This window comes from Sinocyclocheilus anshuiensis, unplaced genomic scaffold, assembly GCF_001515605.1.
Source record: "Sinocyclocheilus anshuiensis isolate Anshui unplaced genomic scaffold, SAMN03320099.WGS_v1.1 scaffold256, whole genome shotgun sequence".
NCBI classification, from domain to species: domain Eukaryota; kingdom Metazoa; phylum Chordata; class Actinopteri; order Cypriniformes; family Cyprinidae; genus Sinocyclocheilus; species Sinocyclocheilus anshuiensis.
Genome location: NW_015558587.1, coordinates 1,208,536 through 1,230,468, shown reverse-complemented (window position 1 = coordinate 1,230,468; position 21,933 = coordinate 1,208,536). Strand labels below are relative to the sequence as shown.

The 21,933-nt window shown below is 35.5% G+C and overlaps 1 pseudogene; it reads left to right on the top strand.

Annotated features, from left to right (window-relative positions):
* The window catches only part of LOC107679893 (PH domain leucine-rich repeat-containing protein phosphatase 2-like), a 70,576-nt pseudogene that overhangs the window by 4,604 nt on the left and 44,039 nt on the right, over nucleotides 1-21,933 (top strand).

The following is a 21,933-nucleotide window of genomic DNA, read 5'->3' as shown; positions in this document are numbered from 1 at the left end:
CTTTTTTTTTTTGCTGAATTGAGGCTCTGCACCTCCACATATTACAATCACATATTTTAATACTTATTTAACCTCATATCACATGGCTGAAAGCTGAAATTAAAAAAAAAATATTAGTCACGATTAGATTGCTTAGTAGTAATACAAAAATAAATACTAAAAACATGCATTTAAATTCGATAGTTCTTTTAATTAAATGCATATTAAAACAGCTTGCCATATCTTGAAACACCTGCGTTCTGTTCCATTCCGCTACATCTACTTGTTTATGAACGCAGGAACGCGTTGTGTGTGAATGGCACCTCTGTGTGTGACGTGATAATGCCACGCATTATCTTCACAACACACCTCACATAATATGCCTACAGGAAATATGCCCGTCATTATATTCAGGCATTGTAGATTATCTGAGCAAAATTAGATGTCAGGTGCTTCCTCCTGCCTGTGAGTGAATAAGCAGAGTTACCTTGTTGAGCTTACAATGCTTTTTCCCCTTATTATTAGATCACTGTGTTCTTATAGTCATGTTATCTTATCTAGTTGCTCTTATCTATTTAAAAAAAAAAACTTTTCGTTATTCACAGCATTAGGATCCAATGTAATGTTCTCATTCATCAATATTAATACATGTCAAATATGTCATTATTATTATTTATGTCACACTTACAGTAAAGCTAACTTGACAGATGAGTGCAGAAAGAGACAGGTAATAATGCTGACGCATTTGATTAGAAAGAAGATTGATGGTAAGTAAGCTGTGAAATACTGCTCATTTTTATTATTATTACCACATTATTTAAATGAGTAGAGCAAACATAGACATAGAAGACAGCATGTATGAGAAATTGATCAAATCTGATCAGAAATCAGAGGTGATTTAGCAATGACCTTTTGTGAATCGATATTATTCAAAAATATTATTCAAAAATAGGAAAACAAATGCACAAAAAGGTTTGTAAATAGTAGAAATGGGTCATAAAAGCTCTCTATTCAGTTGAGTATGTGATTAGAAAGGTTAATAATGTTGAGTCTGTGATGATCTAATGATCTTTAGATCAAACAATTGATTGCACTAGATGGATTATACAATACATGTGATTTATTCTTTCATAAAAAGTAGCAGATGGTATTAATGTGTGTAATAATTTCATGTTATGTTATGTTATGCTTCACTGAAGAAAGAATCCGGTTTGGAACAATAACTATTACTACTATTATTATTATTATTATTATTATGATTATAATGCATTTATTTTTTTATGGTTCTGATTATTAATATTAAACCAGTTGTTCCAAACGAATATGACTTTCTTTCTTTTTCTTAATAAATAAATAAATAAATCTTATTAATAATAATTTATTTTTTATGGTTTTTATTATTAATATTAAACCGGTTGTTCCAAACCAATATGACTTACTTTCTTTCTTTCTAAATAAATAAATAAATAAATAAATAAATATTCTGTGGAATGTAATAATAATAATAATAATAATAATTATTATTATTATTATTATTATTTAACAGGTTGTTCTAAACCTGTAAGACTTACTTTCTTCTGTTGAACCCAAAATAAGTTAAATATTTAGATTTTTTTTGTCCTTACAAACGAAAGGTCCACTGTTATTTTAGACACCCAGAGCTGCTGATGCCAGTGTGTAGTGGTCCGAGCATCATCAGAAAATGATTTCACCAGCCTTACTAATGACATGTCGTCTCCGAAGTGGTCTCGACTCGCACATCTCTGCAGGGCGTTTGTGCCCTGGGTAAATATTTGCACCGGCGTCGTTTTCTGCAAGCGAAAACAAAGCCTGGTGTCTCTCAAACAGACTCTGTGTTGCAGGGTGGAGTCCCGACAGCCACCAACTTGTGGTTACCAAGGCATGATTTCCTACGACTGATTTGGACTCGAAAACACTTTATTTGGCCTTGTATCTAGAAGGCCATAATTTCTCTAAAGAACACAAGCAGCATCTAATCTAGACTCCTCTCTGCAGCGTAACATGAAGAGGAACGGCAGTCGAGGCTGCGTGACGCGGAAGACGCGCTTCGGCTCTCGAGAGCGAGACTGGTTGAAGGGCGACGCTCAGCGAGGCTGCGTGTGTCTCTACGGGGCCTCGGAGCCTCAGCCTCCAGCCTCGGGCCCCCAGACCTCCACCAGCGCCCAGCCGGACCTGAAGCTGGTGCTCTGCTCCACCAACACCACCGCCGAGGAGCTGTGCGCTCAGAGAGACGTGCAGGGCCTCTACCTGCAGCTGCACGGAGACTTAATCAGGTAACACAGACGCAGAGATAGATGCTCAGTCACCCAGCTGTAATTTTCTGGCTAGACCAGGTCTTGTTTTGATAATAATCCGTATCAGACTCGCGCTGTGGAGCAGTCGGGCTGAACACACACACACACACACACACACACACACGCAGGTCAGGGTGTTTATCAGAAATGATAAGGTGAATATCAGACACTTATTGGTTTTAAATGACTGGTTATGTGAGTTGCAGGGTTGGTCCTTCATTTGCACCTCGTGACATGTGACCCTGGACCACAAACCCAGTCATAAGGGTAAATTTTGTGAAATTGAGATTTATACATTATCTGAAAGCTGAGTAAATAAGCTTTCCATTGATGTATGGTTTGTTAGGATTGGACAATATTGCTCTCTGTCTCTCTCTCTCTCTCTCTCTCTCTCTCTCGCTCTCTCTCGCTCTCTCTTTCTCGCGCTCTCTCTGGCTCTCTCTCTCTCTCACACACACACACGTGCGCACACACACACACACGATGCGCAAAACTCCGTATTTGAACAGTCAATAGCAAATACTTAAACTAATAACAAAACAGTAGCTGATTCAGAAGCGCCAGATTGTCATAGCAAAGTCAGAATTACCTCCTCTCCTAGGTTCACGAAACGGTCGTCCATAAAATGCATTGCTGTTCTGTTGTAAGTAATCTTAAAGATTCCTAAATGCATCTACTTTCGGAAGGCCAAATAAAGTGCTTTTGCTTTCGCCTAGAAACACACAGCGTCTCCCTGACATGCTGCTTCAACACTAACTGCGGTTACTGAAACCACGCCTTCTTTCTTTGCGTGCACATTTGGGCGGCATTATGCTAATATTCCCACATAGTGACCTAGATATGTGGGGGCGTGTTAGAACGAGCCGTTTTAGGGGGGTGTGGCTGACTCTTAACTTTGATAAAGAATATCTCTTTGGTTTTGAGACTTTAGTCTTTGCAACTTCAGGGATCTTATCTATGCACAATCAGCTTGTAACTCTCCAAAGAGAAAGGAAAACTTGAAATTGCATCATATGACCCCTTTAATATCATATTAATGATTTTTGGCATAAAAGAAAAATCGATAATTTTGAGCCATACAATGTATTGTTGGCTATTGCTACAAATATACCCGTGTTACTTATGACTGGTTTTATGGTCTTGGGTCACATATATTGAATGTTAATGATCCTCCAGGATATCGTCATCATGACCATGTTTGTCATATCTCAGGGTTCGACAGTAAGGATGGCCGGAAGGCCCGGCGGGAGTGTGATAAGTGCACTTAATTGTATTGAACATGCATTTGCAGTGTACTTCAAATCGAAGTATATTTTTAACAAGCTGCTTTTGCAGGTAATGTAATATATATATGACATAAAAGATCACTTGAGTGTACTTAAAAAATACACTTTCATAACTTAAGCGTTGCTTAACATGGTCAAGTGCACTTTTAAAAAGTTAAAATTAAAAGTTTTATTTTAAAGTACATTTCTTTAGAAGTCGTTGTTTTAAAAATGTTTTGTTATGCTTTAAACTTTTTTTGATGTGTTTACTAACATACTAAAGCACTAAAGCTAAAATGTGATTCTTTATGCATGCATTTATTTATTAATTATTATTTTTTTACATTAATTTTTTTAACTCCAGGTTTGCTATACTTTTTTTTGTAGGGCTGCACAATTTGGCAAATTTTTTTGTGAATTAGATATCAATATGTGATTATTTTTATTTTTGTCTAAAATATTTTTTTAATTAAAAAATTATTTACAAATTATTTCAGCGTAAATGCTTTTTTTAAATCAAGCATTTAAAAATGTTTTATTTTTACAGTGCAACTGTAATGCTGTCTTAATTTCTTCACTTTCGAACATTTTCGAAACAAATGATGACAGAATTTTAATTTGAGTGACCTGTCCCTTTAAAATCATGACTTCCAGATTTTGAAAAAACCCACATTTTGAAAACAGTATGAACATTAGTAATAGTGTCTTAGCAACCACTAACGAGAAGTGCACAAGAGCAAAACACCAGAATATGCAGGCGTTTGCAACACTCCCTGTGCTCTCGAGGCTTTCCTCTCTCTGTGTGTGTGTGTGTGTCTAGTGTCCGCCGTCTGCAGTGTCTGTGGTGGTTTTGAAGGTGTGTCTGACAAAGAGAGAGAAGCAAGTCATGCTTTCCCCTCTCTCTGCCCTTCTGGGAATGACTGGGCTGCGGCTGAGATGGCTGAAATCACATTTTGCAAGAAGCAGTCCAGCCCTGAGCCGAGGTAAAGCCAGGCGGCTAAGCTGAATTAGCTGTGAGGAGGCTGCACATTAGAGCAGCTCACAGGGACATCTGCTGGTGTGTGTGCGCTTTCTATCCTCGTCTACTATTTATTTCACTTCAGGTAAGCAGCAAGAAACCATTAAATCCCTAAAGTGTCCTTGTCAGTTGCACTCTGCCTCTCAAAGCAAAGAGCAAAGCTGGGGCAACTGCAGAGTCTGGCTGCATGATTAGTCAAAATAAAAACAAAAGCACATTATGGCTTAATGCAATTATCAGCTGCAAAGGCAACTGAAATAAATAAATGCATTGCGTGTTTCAGAGTGAAGCGCAGCACTGTGTTCGTTTACACGTGAGCAGCTCATTATCTGCCAATGTTTTCAGCATCTCAGTGCGGCTTGGTTGTTTCAGAGTAAATGTCTGCTCTGAGTTTGAGTAGCATTAAAGGGGTGGTTGACTGTTTTCTTTCTTTCTAGTCTTGATTGTGTTTATGGGGTGCAGTCTAACATGTATTAATGCTTCGTTTTTAAAAAACGCATTATTTTTCACATAATTTACCTACCGCTCTGTCCCTTCTCCGATGAACGCTCTGATGATTTCCAGTTTTTATGAAGCCCCTCCCTCAGAAATAGGCGATGGGCTCTGATTGGTTCGCTGGTCCAGTGTGTTGTGATTGGCTAAACCGCCTCTAGTGCATTTCTAAACGTCCCGCCCCTCACCTCAGAATGCGGTCCGATTGTATTGTAAACAATGACGTCGTCAATATCGCTTATCAGTTTGAGCCCGATTGAGACGCAGAGGATATTAGTGAAGAGGATCGCGCAGAACCTGTGCAAGCACGGCTCTTAATGGTATGTTTTTTTGTTTGTTGTTGTCTTATACTTTTAGATACGCTGTTTTGTAAATGCTACTGCTTCTGTTAGCTTATAATATACGGTTTTATCCTGATTTAAGCTGTAATACATGATGTAGCATTTTTGTAAAGTAATTGTTTACTTTGTAACAGGAAGAAGTGTTTGCCTGCAAGAATTGCTCGCTACCATGGCAACCGCATGCACATCCATGTTTAACACTTCTCGTATCTTAAAAAGGGCATAATAGGGGCAAAATGGCCCCGCCCCCTTTGTTACATGTTCCCGGGGGCGGGGTTTATGTAAATGTATGGGTTTGTGATGTCACAAACCCGGGAAGTAGCTTGTTGTAGTCCCTACCAGCTGTATTTGTAGGCATTAAACTGCCATAATTTAAAAAAAATTATATTTCTGTTTGCATTGAACTTTCAGCATCGTATATTGTTTATGCTCAAACAGCAACATTACACACTAACTAACGTTAAAAAAGTGAAATCACAATCAACCACCCCTTTAATGTGCATTTGGGAATTTAGCATGCACTAACCATCTTCCCATACTTTTAATGAGAAGCGCTCATCAACAAAAGAGAAGCTTTGAGGGCAAAATAAAAGTTCAGTGGTTTAACGTTTGAAATGGAAGAAATTAAGACATCCATAAATATTAGTATTGTGATATTTATAGTTTCAATGTGAAATAAAATTATTATTATTATTTTTGTTTTTTTTTAAATACCCATTTTTATTTTACAGCAACATTACAACAGTATTTCTTACGTTTTATTTAGTAATTTTTCTATTTGTATAAATTGAAAAATATGTTATATTATTATTATTATTATTATTATATATATTATTATTATTATTATTGTTGTTGTATTATGTATCTTAAAAACATTTAGAGAAATTACAAAAATATTTCTCATTTTGCTTCTTTTTCTATTATTATTATAATTATTATTATTATTATTATAATACTGTCTATTATTTTTTGTGCAAAATTACAATCTATTATTTTTGATTGATTTATTTTGAGTATTAATAATAATAATAATAATATTAAATACAGATTTTTTTCTTTTACAGCAAAATTACAAAATTAAAATAATGTCTTATTTTTGTTTTTATTTAGTATTTGTTATATTTTTATGTATTTAATTTATTTATTATTAATAATAATAATAATAATAATAATTGTGCAGTCCTACAAACAAGCACAGCAAATCTTAAATTTAAAAAAATAAAAAATTCAGTTTTTATTGGAAAAATTGCAATTCGATTTTTTTTTACCCCCTAAATCCTGCAGCCCTACAGCAAATCTCTGTCTGCTGAACTGGGCTTCTGCTGTGAAGGTGCGGTGCGGCCGACCCCTGCTCCACTTCACCACGAGGACACCTGACAGGTCTGCATGAGCATGTGATCGGAGCAGCTGCCAGGCTGTGGGTCACGGATTGCAGCGTTCGCCGGCCTATCTGCTTCAGAGCGCTGCGAGGATCCGTTAACAGGATTAGAGCGGTGGAATGAGATGACGATTTAATCAGGGAGAGAAAGACGGCGGCGCTGCGTGAGGTGGACGATTATGAAGCCAGACAGTTTTAATAAAAAGCAGGATGCCGTCACGTCACGAACAGATGATCGAGTCAGATCAACAGACTGTTTATTTGCTTTGTTTAAAGGGAATCTTGTCAGACGTCATGAGCTCGGTGTGCTTTTGCTTTCAGCGCTTTAATGAATGTTGAGATATTGAGTTGGACGAGACTTGATCTCTGTGGCTTGGGATATATTATCTGTCTGGCGTGCTGGGAAAACACCCAACTCTGAGGGAGAGGCACTGCTGGAGGATGTTAGGACAGAGTCTAGCTGGGATGCGTGCGTAGGGTCGTGTGTATGGAAGAAAAATAATGACAAATGTCTCTGAAACAAAAAAGCATGTTGAAATGCACTAACTGAAAAAATAATGCAATGCATTAACAGTGCTTGCATTTTAATGCCTTGTTTTTTCAGGGCTTGGCTTTTTCTTCCATATGTGTGTAGGCCCACATTTTCATGCTGACAAACAATGTTCAGTACTTTCAGTACTTTTAATTTCCCACAATGTGTAACAGTCTTAATTAATTATTTTTTGCAAAATTTGATTTATTTATTTTTTTTATATATATATGTAATTTCACCTAAAGATTACCTTTCTCTTCCAGGAAAATTGACCAAAACTATTAATGACTTATTGTTTGTGTACAAATACATTATGGGGACCAAATGTCCCCACAAGTAAGTAATACTAGTAAATTTTGACCTTGTGGGTACATTTTGTCCCCGCAGTATTTGGCAGTATTTATTTATGAAATGTCATTAGAAATCTGATAGTTCCCTGATTGCTCAATAATGTGCCCCAGTCAGTCAAAAATATACAAATATACCGATTTTAAAAGTGAGCATCACCATGTTGTAGTACTCATTTGGTACAAACAAACACACGTGGCAATAAGTAAGGAATATTTCCTGTTCATATAATCTTTCATCTTCCTAAGACATTTAGAAATTTCTTAAAGGAATAGTTCACCCAAAAATGAAAATTTGTTGAAAATGTACTCACCCTCAGGCCATCCAAAATGTAGATGTTTTTTTTTTTCTTCATCAGATTTGGAGAAATTTATCATTGCATCACTTGCTCAGCAATGGATGCTCTGCAGTGAATGGGTGCCGTCAGAATGAGAGTCCAAACAGCTGATAAAAACATCACAATAATCCACAAGTAATCCACACCGCTCCAGTCCAGCTGCGTGTTTGTAAGAAACAAAACCAATAAGACGTTTTTAACTGCTTACCAAAATACGCATTCATAATCCATAATTCATAACGCTTCCTCCAGTGAAAAAGTCAATTCCTGTTGTCCTCTCACGTCAAAATCTACCGACAAATTGGTTTAGAACTGTTTTGGACCGTTTTCACTCGTGATCTGTGCAGATTTCTCTCCTGATTCAGACAAGACGACTTTTTTCCCCTGGAGAATGCAGTATTAATAATTAAAGGACTTGTATTTTAGCTAGAAAGCAACGGTTTGAAGTTAAAAACGTATTGATGGATTTGTTTCTTACAAACGCACAGCTTTTCTCTTCTCAAGACGTTAATTGATGGACTGGAGTGGTGTGGATTATTGTGATGTTTTTATCAGCTGTTTGGACTCTCATTCTGACGGCACCCATTCACTGCAGAGGATCCACTGGTGAGCAAGTGATGCAATGCTACATTTCTCCAAATCTGTTCTACGTCTTAGCCTGAGGGAGAATACATTTTCAGCAATTTCATGTTTCATGTTCAAATTCAATGTTTTGTGAATCTGGCCCCTGGTTTTGTATGACATCCGTTTCTAAAGTGTATTTGTCATTTGTGTATGATTTAGAGCGCTGTATTTCAGTTTGTTCTTGGCTCTGACTCCGGTCTCCTTCTGTTTGTAGGAGGCTGGACCCCTTAGAGCGTCCTCTTCAGATGGTCTATGACTACCTGACTGCTATGGGCTACGAAGACCCGCTCCGTGTCCAGCAGGAAGCCGCCAACTCCGACCTCAGCTGCATGATCCACTTCTACAGTGGTGAGTTTGGGCCGTGGGAGGCCGCTTTCTGCTCTATTGACCGGGCCAAAATCCCAGAGCTCTGTGAATACTTTGCTGGCTTTACAGAGCAAACTCTTTGAGTCCACCAGAGCTTTTTTGTTGTTTCGTGTCCGCTTGAGAGGGAAGCTCGTGCACCATTTCTGCTACTGGGTGTAGTCAAATACTACTGCACGGGTGCAAATCTGTTTTTGTATACAAAGCCTTTTCCCTGTTCTCTCTTTGGCCTGACAGCTGTTGAATGAATAATGGGCTTTTTCTCGAGTCAGGCATCAGTGTGTGTCAACATCAGTGTTGAGGGGATTGTGTCTGATTCTAGCTCTTTCTCTTCAGTCACACAAAGGATGCCAATTAAGCTTTTGTTCCAGCATCCATCATGTACAAACCTCTTCCTGATGATGTGATTGGCTGCTTTTTTTTTATATTGGAAAAAAAAGCATCAGCAAAATGTTTTTCCTCCCATCAAAAAAGCACTGTCAGTACCACAACACAGTTGTATCGGAAGGTAATACTATGGTATTAAATGATACCATGTCATATCCAAAACAAGGTATTACCATAGTATCATATCCAGATAACCATGGTAATACCATCATGCTTTTTTTTGCTGGCCATTTCTGTCAAGAAAGAAAACCTGAGTAATGAATCAGTACATATAAGTACTGTTGCAATTTACCATTATTTTCTCTGAAATCACACACACACAGATATGGGTCAATGAAGTATAAAAGGAAGGCAAGTTCTTAGAAATACCAAAGGCCATATAAATACCGAGATGTTTATTTTTACTAAGAATGGGAAAAAGTGCAACTTAAAATGTTGTCTAAAAATGGAATGATTTAAAAAAAAAAATTTGGTTTACATTGAAGTACTAAAATGACTAAGTAATAATGACTAAATTACTAAGTAGAAATATATTAAAAAGACATACTTTCCTTGTAACAGACTTTGTATTCATGTTGGCTTTATATGGTTTTGAAAAATTTGTATACCATTTTTAAGAAATGTTTTAATTTATTGACTCAAAAAATCATGTTGTGTGACCATAATGGAAAAAAGTAATAACATTTTTATTTATTTTTTTTAGGGCTGCACGATAAATCGCATGCGATATTTAACGCGCATCTTGTCAGAAAGCCGGTTCTGTAATCAGCGGTAAATCTCCATCGCTCCATCGCTGATTACAGAACCGGCTTTTCTGACAAGATGTGCGTTAAATATCGCATGCGATTTATCGTGCAGCCCTATTTTTTTGTAGAGTTGCACCACATAAAAATTTGCTTACCTTGCCTTGTATAAATTGACAGATTTATGAGGTATGTAGGAGGCTTCTTGAACATGGCACACAATCATGAGGGTCTACAGAGTCCTCTCTATCATGTCATTTCCTGTTTCTTGTTTCCTGTGGCTTTAATGTGACATTCACTATGCACTGAATGGTGAATGAGTAAGCAAGTGAGCGGTTTTGGCCGCAGCTTCTGCACAAATTTATAAATCCTAAAGCAATGTCTGACGCATGATGAATTCAGCTCAGTATCGATATGAATGGACTTGATTACGTGCAGCATTTTCCACAGTTTTGTCATAAATTTGAATATTGCGCAGTGTGAACATAACCAAAGATATTCTGGTTCCTAGATATGTTTGGGTAACTAAAACTAAAACTATTAAAAATTGTTTTCAGTAATTGAAATAAAAGCTGAAATATAATAAAATATAAATATTAGATTAATTCCTTCAACTTTGAAAGCTTAGACTATAAACTTAACTTAAAAACAATAAATAAATAACTTGGAAAAATTATAAATGTTACCTGACTAACTGAAATGTTGAAATACTATATGTATTTAATTTAAAATACAAATAAAAAAAAAGCACATATCATTATTTAAATTAAATGAAAATGAAAACTAAAACTGTAAAAATAAAGCTAATTCAAACGTTTAAAGGGGTAGTTCACCCAAAAATGAAAATTGTCACAGTTGCTGGTAGAAACTGACTTCTATAACATTTTCCCCCCATACAATGAAAGCCAATGGCTACCGTCAACTGTTTGGTTACCAACATTCTTCAGTATATCTTCTTTTGTTTTCAATAGAAGAAAGAAACTCATACAGGTTTGAAACATATTGAGGAAGAGAATTTTCATTCAGTGAACTATCCCTCTGGCGTCCAGTATGAATGAAACGCATATTACATGTTTATAGCTCTCAATAATGGCCAATCCATCCTATTTTGGGTAAAAATCTGAAAAATAATACCCCTCTCAAAAGAAATGTTAAGCAGACATAATAATCCACACTTTTTCCAGTGTACAGAGGTTTACAGGAGTTTTTTTTGTTGTTAATATGTTTGCAAAAAACACTCTGATGTGCCAAGCTATCTGAACCGAACCGAACCGAAAACTGTGGTTAAAAACCGAGGTACGTATTGAACCGTGGACTAACTGTGTTGTTGCATCCCTAAATGGTACTGTATGTTTTCTCATCGGTGAATGAGACATGAGGCAACCTGACAGTGCTGCATTCAACCCTCCACCAATGCCGTCTCTCATCCTGTCGCTGGTTAGCCTCTGGTCTTCCTGTGCGCGTTCATATGTTTTGGAGGAGGCGTGACTTTGGAGAGTCATTTGCAGGGAGGATGGGATCTTATGCTTTAAAATGTAGCTTGCTATTGCGAGCCTCTCCGAAATTACCTACCCTATCTTTAAGCAATAATGATGCATTATTACATAATGGAAAGCTTTCATGAACTGCAATAAAATTTCCTGCATATGGATGCATCCTCCATACTGTCCTTCCTGATTGCATTTAAGCAGCTGCTGTTAGATGCAGACTATCTCTGGGCCTGAGTAACCCACGGCTCCGGGTCTGGGGCAGTGAGTAAATGCCCATCTGTCAGGGCCGCAGGGGAACGGAGACGTACCATTCCTCATCCTCCAGTCCTGTCAGGGCCGTGGCGGTGAGGTACAGTCCCGCACGTCCGCCTGATATATGGCCACGGAGACTGAACGGATGACCTGCATCCTCCTCATTTGTACACTGTGACTGAGGGGACAGGTGAGACTTAGTGGAATAGAGTGCTGTGTGTTCGCTGTCCTAAAACCGTCCCGACATCTCAGAGGTGAGGAAGACAATCAATATCGTATAGTTTGGTAATGTTACTTTATCACAAGGTTGCATTGATCTACTGAAGCCAGCTATTGATTTTCACTTGTTTTTATTTTACATCGCAAGGCTTTATAGTTTCTTGGGTGTCACAAAACGCATAGCTTTTGAAATAGGGCTGATGATGCAACGGATGAGAATAAATCAAACTCTTGTTTGTGATAATAATAATAATAATAATAATGTCAGCACACCCCCAGGTGCTGAATGCTGTACTCACACATTTGTGTCTCATTCACTAGTGTTATTATTTAATAATAATACTTAAGGCCTCGTAATTTACAGATTTCAGGCCCAGATGTAATTTATGGATGCATTTTCTCAGCTGATTTGGTTGAAAATCTGTGGAAATCTAGTGCAGGATGGATTTGAACTGGAATGATATGTAATGCAGTTTTATTGGTAGCTGAAAACGTTATAAAATGAAACAAAATATTAATAAACAAACATGCATTGACCAAGGAAAGACTGACAGAATGTGAGCAAATATAAGTTTACATAATTTTTATCAAAAATACTTTTAATTTCTATTAGATGTAAAACAATTACTTGAGTATGATATCACTTGTGGAAAAGAAGTGTGTTTAATTGAGTTAAATGTGCACTTGTAGTGTACTTCAAATCTTAATTTTTTTTTTTCAAACTATACTTGCAGGTAATATAATATTAATGAAATAAAAGACCACTTAAGTGTACTTTTCTTATAGAGTACAGATTCATGGGTGTTTCTTAACTAATTTAAGTATACTTGTATATGATAGTAATGAAATAATTTGCAACTTAAGTGTACTTAAAAAGAGTGCACTTTCGTCATTGTTTCTTAACATACTTAGGTACACAAAGGTGTTATTCAGTATTACTTTTAAAAAGTTTTTAAATTAACTTAATTACAATTTGATCAATATAAATGTGTAATTATAAAAACGGTTTAATTAATGATGTTTCAATTAAAGACATTAAGTATATTTTATTTGACCATAAATGCCTGTCAGTACATTCAGCAGTGCACTTTAACAGTATTTCAAAGACAATAGAAGTAATTATGAAATTACATATAAAGATGTACTTAAGTCCTACTTAAGAAAAAAAGTTCAACTTGTTATATGTAATATAAATGTAAACTATAATACATTTTCATTTAATTGCAATTAACATGCACTTAGTCATCATGAAATCAAAAATTACAATTGTAATATTTTTACACAGTGTTAAAATATTTATTATAAATGATTCGTCCGTGCACGTAATTATTTAAAAAAATTAATTTGCACTTGTAATTTTTAATCAAAAACATTAACCTTCCCTCCCTCCTTCAACGACATCTCTTCATAATGTAAGACTCGAAAAAGGGGTTGGACTTTACTGACTGTCCAGTGACCAGGCTTTTAGCACCCTTCGCCGGGAGTTTGATTGACAGGTGATCTGACCAATCATAACACCAAATCCGCCTTTTTGTTTGACAAACAAACCAGACAGGAGAGTAGATTAACATCAGTAGAGTCAAACTTGAAAATGGTGTATTGACACCATAGTCCACCGACGTTAATCTAACTCTCCTGTTTGGGTTGTTTGTCGGACAAAATGGTGGATTTGGCATTATGATAGATCAGATCGCCTGTCAATCAAACTCCCAGCGATGGTTGAAATCCCGCCCTACGTTCCAGAAGCCATTTCACTCAGATATACGTCACAATAAGGAAGAAAAAACTATCGCAACTTCTGTTTCATGCCAACTTTAAAGGGATAGTTCACCATTGACTTCCATAGTATGGAAAAAATACTATGGAAGTCAATGGGGACCAGCAACTGTTTGGTTACCAACATTCTTCAAAAAGATCTTCTTTTGTGTTCAACAGAAAAAAGAAATTCATACAGGTTTGGTAAATGATGAAAAAAAAATATATATATATATATATATATATGGGTGAACTATCCCTTTAAGTCGAAAAACTTTACATTCAATTCACTCTTAAATATATTCTATAAAAAAATATATCATTTCCATTATTTTTTTTTTTTTTTTTTTTCTCACAAGGGATTCAAGGGACTGTATCTTTTCACAAGGAAGTGTGCCTGCAGAAGAGAGCGCAATTACAATTGAAGCGCCATTGTGTTTAATATGATTTGCATCATGTTATGTACCAGAATAAATGGTGAGAGAACAGATGAGAGCTGCAGCCTGGGCAAAACCTTTTGTGTTTCTGTTTGTTTTTATGCCTCCAAATCTCATCTTGTAAGATGATAGACAATCAAAGATGCAGAGCAGAGTGAATTTAAGGTGTCAGTCATGATGCAGCCTGACCAGTTTCATAAAAGAGTCATAAATTCTCATTTTATCTCTTTGTTTAGGCAACAACATAAAATAGATGTTAGTATGTTGATGTTAACAACAAATTGGTGTGATTGTTTTGCGTTCATCTCTTTCACTGTGTCATGGTGAACACTGTGTTTTTATCTTTGTAAGGTGTGTTATTGTGTAATGGTTCCCAGCAGACTGTTCAAGGTACAGTGCAGCTGCAAAAAAAAAAATGGAAAGCTCCTTACAATATATTAATGATGTTGATATTTTTAATGTATGCTGGGATCTGTTATGATTTCCTCTAATACACCAGACAGCTTCAGTGATTTATTTAAAATGATATAGTGACATGTTATATATGCATGCATATTTTGTGTGTTAATTGGGAGAGTGAGCGAGTGTGTGTATGTGCTGCTCATAAACGCATTCGTATCCCTATTGAACCAATGGGAGAGTGCCAGAAGACTGTTGGAGAGAAATGAGGGTTAACAGTAGTGTAAGCCATTAGCTGTAAAGCGTTTCAGTCCTGATCACGTCACATCCTATCTGTGATGTTGTAAAATGTCTTACCGTAGGTGATACATTTTCATATCTAGGGGATATCTGATTTCAGGAATGGTGTTTGATGGCTTCTTAAAGGAAACAACAGTTGAGTGGCTGCTGTATTCTGTGCACTTTTGGACTCAATTTTGCCAAGATAGATCGAGGAAGAAAGAGAAAGTGAGAGAGATTTGCTGTCCTCACAGTGAGTTCAGGCCGGTGGCTTAGATGCTGGCCAGAGCCGGTGAGATTTGGCCGCTCGTTTTGTTTACTTGTGGGAAAAACACACGTCCAGAGTCAGAGCCAGCTCAGAGTGTGTGAAGTGCTACGGACAAACACTCGGGGTAGGGATGTTCATTTTAACCGTTTAACCGGTTAACCGACCATAAGAATTTTGACCGATTAATACAATCAGTTAAACGGTTTAAAAAGTAATTTAATTATTTATTTTTTCAGTAATTTATCAAAATATTTAAAAAGGTTTGCTGCATGATTAAAATACGCTACGCGTATAAAAAAAAAAGTGTTTTTTAGGGGGAAAAAATATAAGTCGCATATAAGTCGCATTTTATTATTTCATTCAAAAATAGGCCTAATGCCGACGCGAAATGTTTACAAACATTATAATAAACACTGTAAACATAGCTAGGCTATTTTAGTTCTCCTCACTCCACAACAAATCCTTTAGATTAACAGTATTTAGAAAAGAACAAGAATAAAAAATATAAGAAGCTATAGCAATATAAACGACAAGCCAAAACGAATTAATTTCGGCTAAAACGAAACTGATACCAATGTTGGGTCTCTCATTCCACACAAAATCAAATGCTTCCGTATTCGCGATGTATTTGAATGGCAGATTATTATTATGTAGCCTACTTCACTCGCGTTCCAATATCCACGTAAAACAAAATGTTTTGCATAACATCACAGCGGTACGGTGAAAACACTTAACGGCACAGATTTTACTACATATTTTTTACTACATATTGTTTTTTACTACATAGTTGTTTTTCCATATGTTTGACTGACTGTATTTTTTTTTATGATAATGAACAGGCTGCATTGTCATGGTAGCAAAGCTTAACTGTGTGCGCGCATGCAGCGCCGGCGGGAATTGTAAAAGGTTTGCCTTTATTTGTGTACATTCACAATAAAAACAAATCTTTGTGCTTTTGTAAAATAAGCCTAAAGAAAAATAGGATGCCGCTCTCTGTCGTCTGTTTCCTTTTGCGCAGCACAAAAATGAACCGAAACTCTGCATACTAGGCTACTTGTTGCACAGTTTTGTCTTTAATTTTCTTAATTTATTATTTAAGTAAAAATATGTTTCTCGTATAAGCCTATTTATTTGTTATATATATTTATTATGTTTTTCTCCGCTCGCAGAAGCGCTGCAGGTGCGTGATGTGATATGATGACCAGGTGAATCCTCATGTTCTGTTGTTTGCTGCTTTTTGCGCATGTAAAAATAATCCCCGGGAAACAAATGTTAGTATTTTTTTAACGGGTCCCAGACACTTATCCTTTCTAATTTAATTCAATTCTAATTTTAAATAATCTTGTCGGTTAACGGTTAACGAGTGTCGGTTGTCGGTTAGGAAAAATAACCTAAATGAACGTCTCTAACTCGGAGTAAAAAACGCAGTGTCTCTGATAATCAAGACAAAATTTGCTCAAAATAAAGCTTCAGAAAGGGTTTTTCACAGCAATGCCATAAAAGAACCATTTTGGGTTCCACAAAGAATGAACAAGTTCTTAAAAGAACCCTTGTTTTAGCTTGAACATTTGATATAATCTGAAGAATCTTTTTCCAATATAAAGAACCTTTTGCATATCTCCATGGATGTTAAAAATCTTCTTGGAACCACAGATGCCAATACAGAAGCTTTATTTTTAAGAGAGTAGGGCTGGGTGGAAAGTATCCACCCGGATCTCACGAGAAAACATTAACTAAGAGGTGGCGATTTTACATCAGTCTGTACAATTTGATTACTTTGAAAACATACTTAAACATATCAGTGGGGCATTAGCATATCACCCGAAACGGATGAGTAAGATATGCAAATTAGCCACCAATTTGCCAAAACGTTAAATAGCCTACTTACAAATTGTCAAGTGTGTTGAAATATCAATCTCCTTGCTTTAATCAGTCTCCATTTTAAAGAGGACATCGGTTTAAATATACACTTTTTTTGCATTTAGTTTCTGGTATGTCTGCCAGCTCAGAAAAGCTGTAAAAAAACACACAGCCAGTTTGTTGTGGACTGTCTCAGTCTGAAACTGTCATCCAGCGAGCTGTTTCAGTTGTCAGCTTGTAGATAGTTGGCTTTTTGAATAAGATAACCTCAGAGCCACATACGGATATGCATGCATCTTGTTGACGTGCATCCCATTCAATAATCGCAATTAGCTTTGTGCTTTGTTACTTTTGATAAGAAACCGTCTCAGATTTCAAATTCTGTCAGTTTTATCACAAACGTCAAACAATGCATGTGGTTTTGATGCTTTTTAAAGTGGTGTGACAGATCGCTGTAGTGCCTCAATTCAAGTGGCACGTGAACCGATAATTTCTTCCTCTTTACTACTAGTTATAGTGTGAAATAAACATGAATGAATGAACATCAGAAGATATGTTGAAAGACAAAGTTTAGCTTACTGAAGTTATCGTGTTTTAACAACTTTGGTCACACAATGTTACATTTTCCTCACAAAAGTAATTTCAAAGAACTCTTAGAGAGGAGATTTTGGCAAAAAATATATTGTCTATTATATATTATTTATATTTTTACCTGTTAATGATGCCGAAATGCATGCTTGAATTAATCTGTTCTGAAATAAGTTATAACAGACACGGTTAAACGTTTATATTTCAACACCATATTGGAATTAGAAACCTAATGACATCATTAGAAAGGTAAAATAAATTTGCAGTGTAAATGTTTGCATACAACTTGAGTGTTTATACAGTACACTGTAAAAAAATGATATGATCAGTAAGTCATGGCAACTTACTGTATGTTTTTACATTACCTCATCAAAATAAGTTGAAAAATGTCAACTTTTTTTATAAGTCCAGCTTGATTTTTCAGGTAGGTTTAATGTAATTCAAGTTGAAATTACTTGTATAACCAAGTCGATTATACTTAAAACTTAAGTTCAGTTGCTGCCTTAAATTTTTAAGTTGAAATAGGATTTTTTTTTACAGTGATCATCAGTTGAATTGAATAGTTTAGGTTGTTAATTTTAACCTTTAATATACTATATATATAGTATATACATATACTAGCATCTGCACTATTTGATTCTTATTACTTCACTATGAATGGATGGAAAGTTACTTGACATCAGACTTGAAGATTAATTCAAACTCAAAAATGATACTTTTCACCTTTTAAAATGCTGTATTCTTCTGCACAGATGTTCTTAAAATTCTTCTGAAGAGCTTATTTATAGAGTGTTTGATTACAGTATATTTTTCTTCGTCAAAACACATTAGCCAGTTTCCTCAGTCCTCTCCCACTTTTAAGAAATCCTGCTGTGGTCATGGAACAATCTGAGGGAGTGAACATCGCTGCATGCTGACTCGAGACACTGAAGGCAAAAACAGGCCCTGAGGTCTGGACTGGTCCTGCATGCTCGGGTGTTTCTGTGCAGTCGTTACTCCTTTTTTTGCTCTAGTCCCTCTCGAAATGGAATCCACTGGCTGTTGCTGTGGCTTTGCAAAAATAAATCATCTGCGGTGCTGGATTTAGCCACTAATGAGGTATTGATCTGCGAGGGGCCTTAACTTTTCAGGGGGAAGTAGATGTCTGGAGGACATGCAAACATATTCAGTGTTTTGCTGAATTAAAAGTCTTGACATTTATTTGAAATAGAAAATATTCAGGTAGATAAATACTGAAGCTGTCTGTAAAATCGAGAGAGCTGTTTGGGAATCTGAAAACGTTTGGCATGGTGACAAGAACTTGAGAGTAATTATATTGCAATCACAGATGTGAAACTTTTTTTGTTTGACAGGTTTGTCATCTCTATAACTATCCTCTGTGACAGCATGTCATCCACATATGGGAGTCTTATAGATTCTTTAATCTGCATAAGCAAGAGGAGATGTGGGAAGATTTGAGCATAACCGATCCCATAATGCTTGTACGTTCAGGTACACAGTGATGGTATTGCAACATAATACTGTGGCAATTTGGGATTTTGATATCACTGAGCATAATCATTATTATTACTATTAAATTGGCCATTATTAGAGTGATTTACTTTTAAACTAAAATAATCAATACTGTGGGTGAAAAAAGTTTTTGTTTATATACTATTATAATATTTGTTAATATTTTGAATGAGCTTCTTTTGTCTTTTATATCTTTTAAATTTTATAATTTTATGTGCATTGCCTTTTTTTTTGCCTTTTTAATATTTTTGTTTACTTTCAGCTTTAATAAATTGAATATTTAGCTTTAATTTATTCAGATTTATTTCAGTTAACAAAAACAATAGTTTATATTAGCACTATCAAACGATTAATCGCATACAAAATAAAAGTTTTTGTTTGCATAATGTGTGTGTTCTGTGTATATTTATTATGCATATATAACAGTATATATTTTAAAAATATTTACATGTATTTAAATGTCTATATTTATATTCTAATAATTTATATTATAAATAAATATATTTAATATATAAACATAACATATTTTTCTGAAATATATACATGCATGTGTGTGTATTTATATGTACATAAATAATATACACAGTGCACACACATATTATGCAGACAAATCTTCTGGCATTTAGTTTGATTGGAGGAGACATTTGATAGAATAAAAATGAAGGAAAATTCTTACCTTAAAAATTATTATTTTTAACCTCATAGTTGCTGTTTTAATAAAGCAAAATAGAAATCTTCCAGAGTAAAGTGCATGTACCACATATTTCTATATTCATATTTTCATAATGTACTGTATGTGCAAAAACCTATTATGATAGTATATTATGGTGCTTTTTGTTAGTTGAATCTGTGGTCTGATGAGTGATCGGAGGCAAATCAGAGAGGGCATACAACCCATTTGGCAACAAACGTGCTTGTTAATAATGTAGCTGTTCTCACTTTATTGAGATCAGTGGTGAATTAATACATTGAAATGCAAAAACCTATTATGATAGTATATTATGGTGCTTTTTGTTAGTTGAATCTGTGGTCTGATGAGTGATCGGAGGCAAATCAGAGAGGGCATACAACCCATTTGGCAACAAACGTGCTTGTTAATAATGTAGCTGTTCTCACTTTGTTATTGAGATCAGCGGTGAATTAATACATTGAAATGTAATGCATTTGCAGGAAATAGGAAGTAACAGCAACACCTACTAGTGTTAATGCATGTATTTTTTACTTCAGACATTATTATAGTAATGGCTGCTACTATTTGTCACATTTTAGTTGCATGTATTGCATCATGGCATTAATTAACTGGATAACTCATAAAAAGGGGAAAAAAGAAATGGATGTGTCCCATTATTCATGACAAGAGTGGTCATGCGGGTTTGAGTCCCTCAGAAAGGCAGTTGTACAGTCTTTACCCTTGACGTGTACTATTAGTTTGATTCTTCATATTCAAGATCACTGTGGTTTTCTGCTTAAACAGGGTCGGTGTTCATTTTTCTCTCTGTCCCGCTGAAAATGCCTGACAAAGTCCGTCACTTGTGTTACAGTATATGTTTATTATTAGTGGGGCTTCACGCTGAGTGCTTAGTAAACCTGTACTTCAGCCCCGACTGGTCTCTCTGTGAGCTGGCTCAATCTATGCTATGTTATATGGGTTAAACAAGCGCACCTATTCATCTTTGCTCTATACGGGGGATGTTATTTTTGAACTCTGCAGGAGTCTGATCATTTTAAGGCTTTGTTCTTTGATGGAGGCCAAACTCTTTGAAGCTGGTCCATGCTGAACCTCAATGAAGAAAGTTTTTTTTTTTTTTTGTCAGAATTTTGCAATGAGAGAGTTAAAGGTTGATTTGCTTCATTAAATGGTTACAAAGCATAGAGCACAATTTTTGAGGCGATAACACACATGCTGTGTTTTGTACATAATGGAAGACAATATATTAGCATGTATTATTTTTAATTTTAAGGTGTAATTTATTTAATTTTGGACTTAATTTTAATCAGAAATGTTGATTGCGAATAATAATTTGCATGGTCTGAAAGCAGGAGTTGCATTTGTTGACTATAATATAAAATATGTAAATCAATATAATATAATATAATATAATATAATATAATATAATATAAACTGTGTGTTTGGTCATTGTATTGTGAGCTTAGAATTTGTAAATTGCTCTGTACATTTATGGTTTAGGGCCACATAGTCACTTGACTTCATTTGCACATTCTGTTTTAATATATAGATGCACTGAAAAAATTATTGTGATTTTAACAGTAAAAGACTGTAAAAATGCTACAGTAAAAACATGTTAACTGGTTAACAGTAAGTTTCCATACTGTATTCGGTGAATAAATGTTATTACATTTAATGTGATTTTACAGTAAAATGCTGTTAAAAATGCGGTTTTTGGAAGTGAAAAAGAAAAAGTCATTGTATAATTTACAGTGAAAAACCGTAAATTGACACTCCCAGAATTCCCTGAATGACACTTCATATTTGATGTTTTTTTGTTGAAATAACATGTTCCTTCTCAGTTTTTTTCTTATCATTTGTGCACACTAGGTTTTAATCTTACATCTAATGTTGTTAAATTAATGTTTATTGCATTATTTCAGTATCATGTGTCACCATGATGGGGTTTAGTGTTTGTGTGAATGACACTGTGTGCACCATCTATATATAAGTAGCTCGTAGAAAAGCTGTTTGTGATGAGCTTTGGTCCATCATGTGACTTTCTCATCACCACCAGTTTTTGGT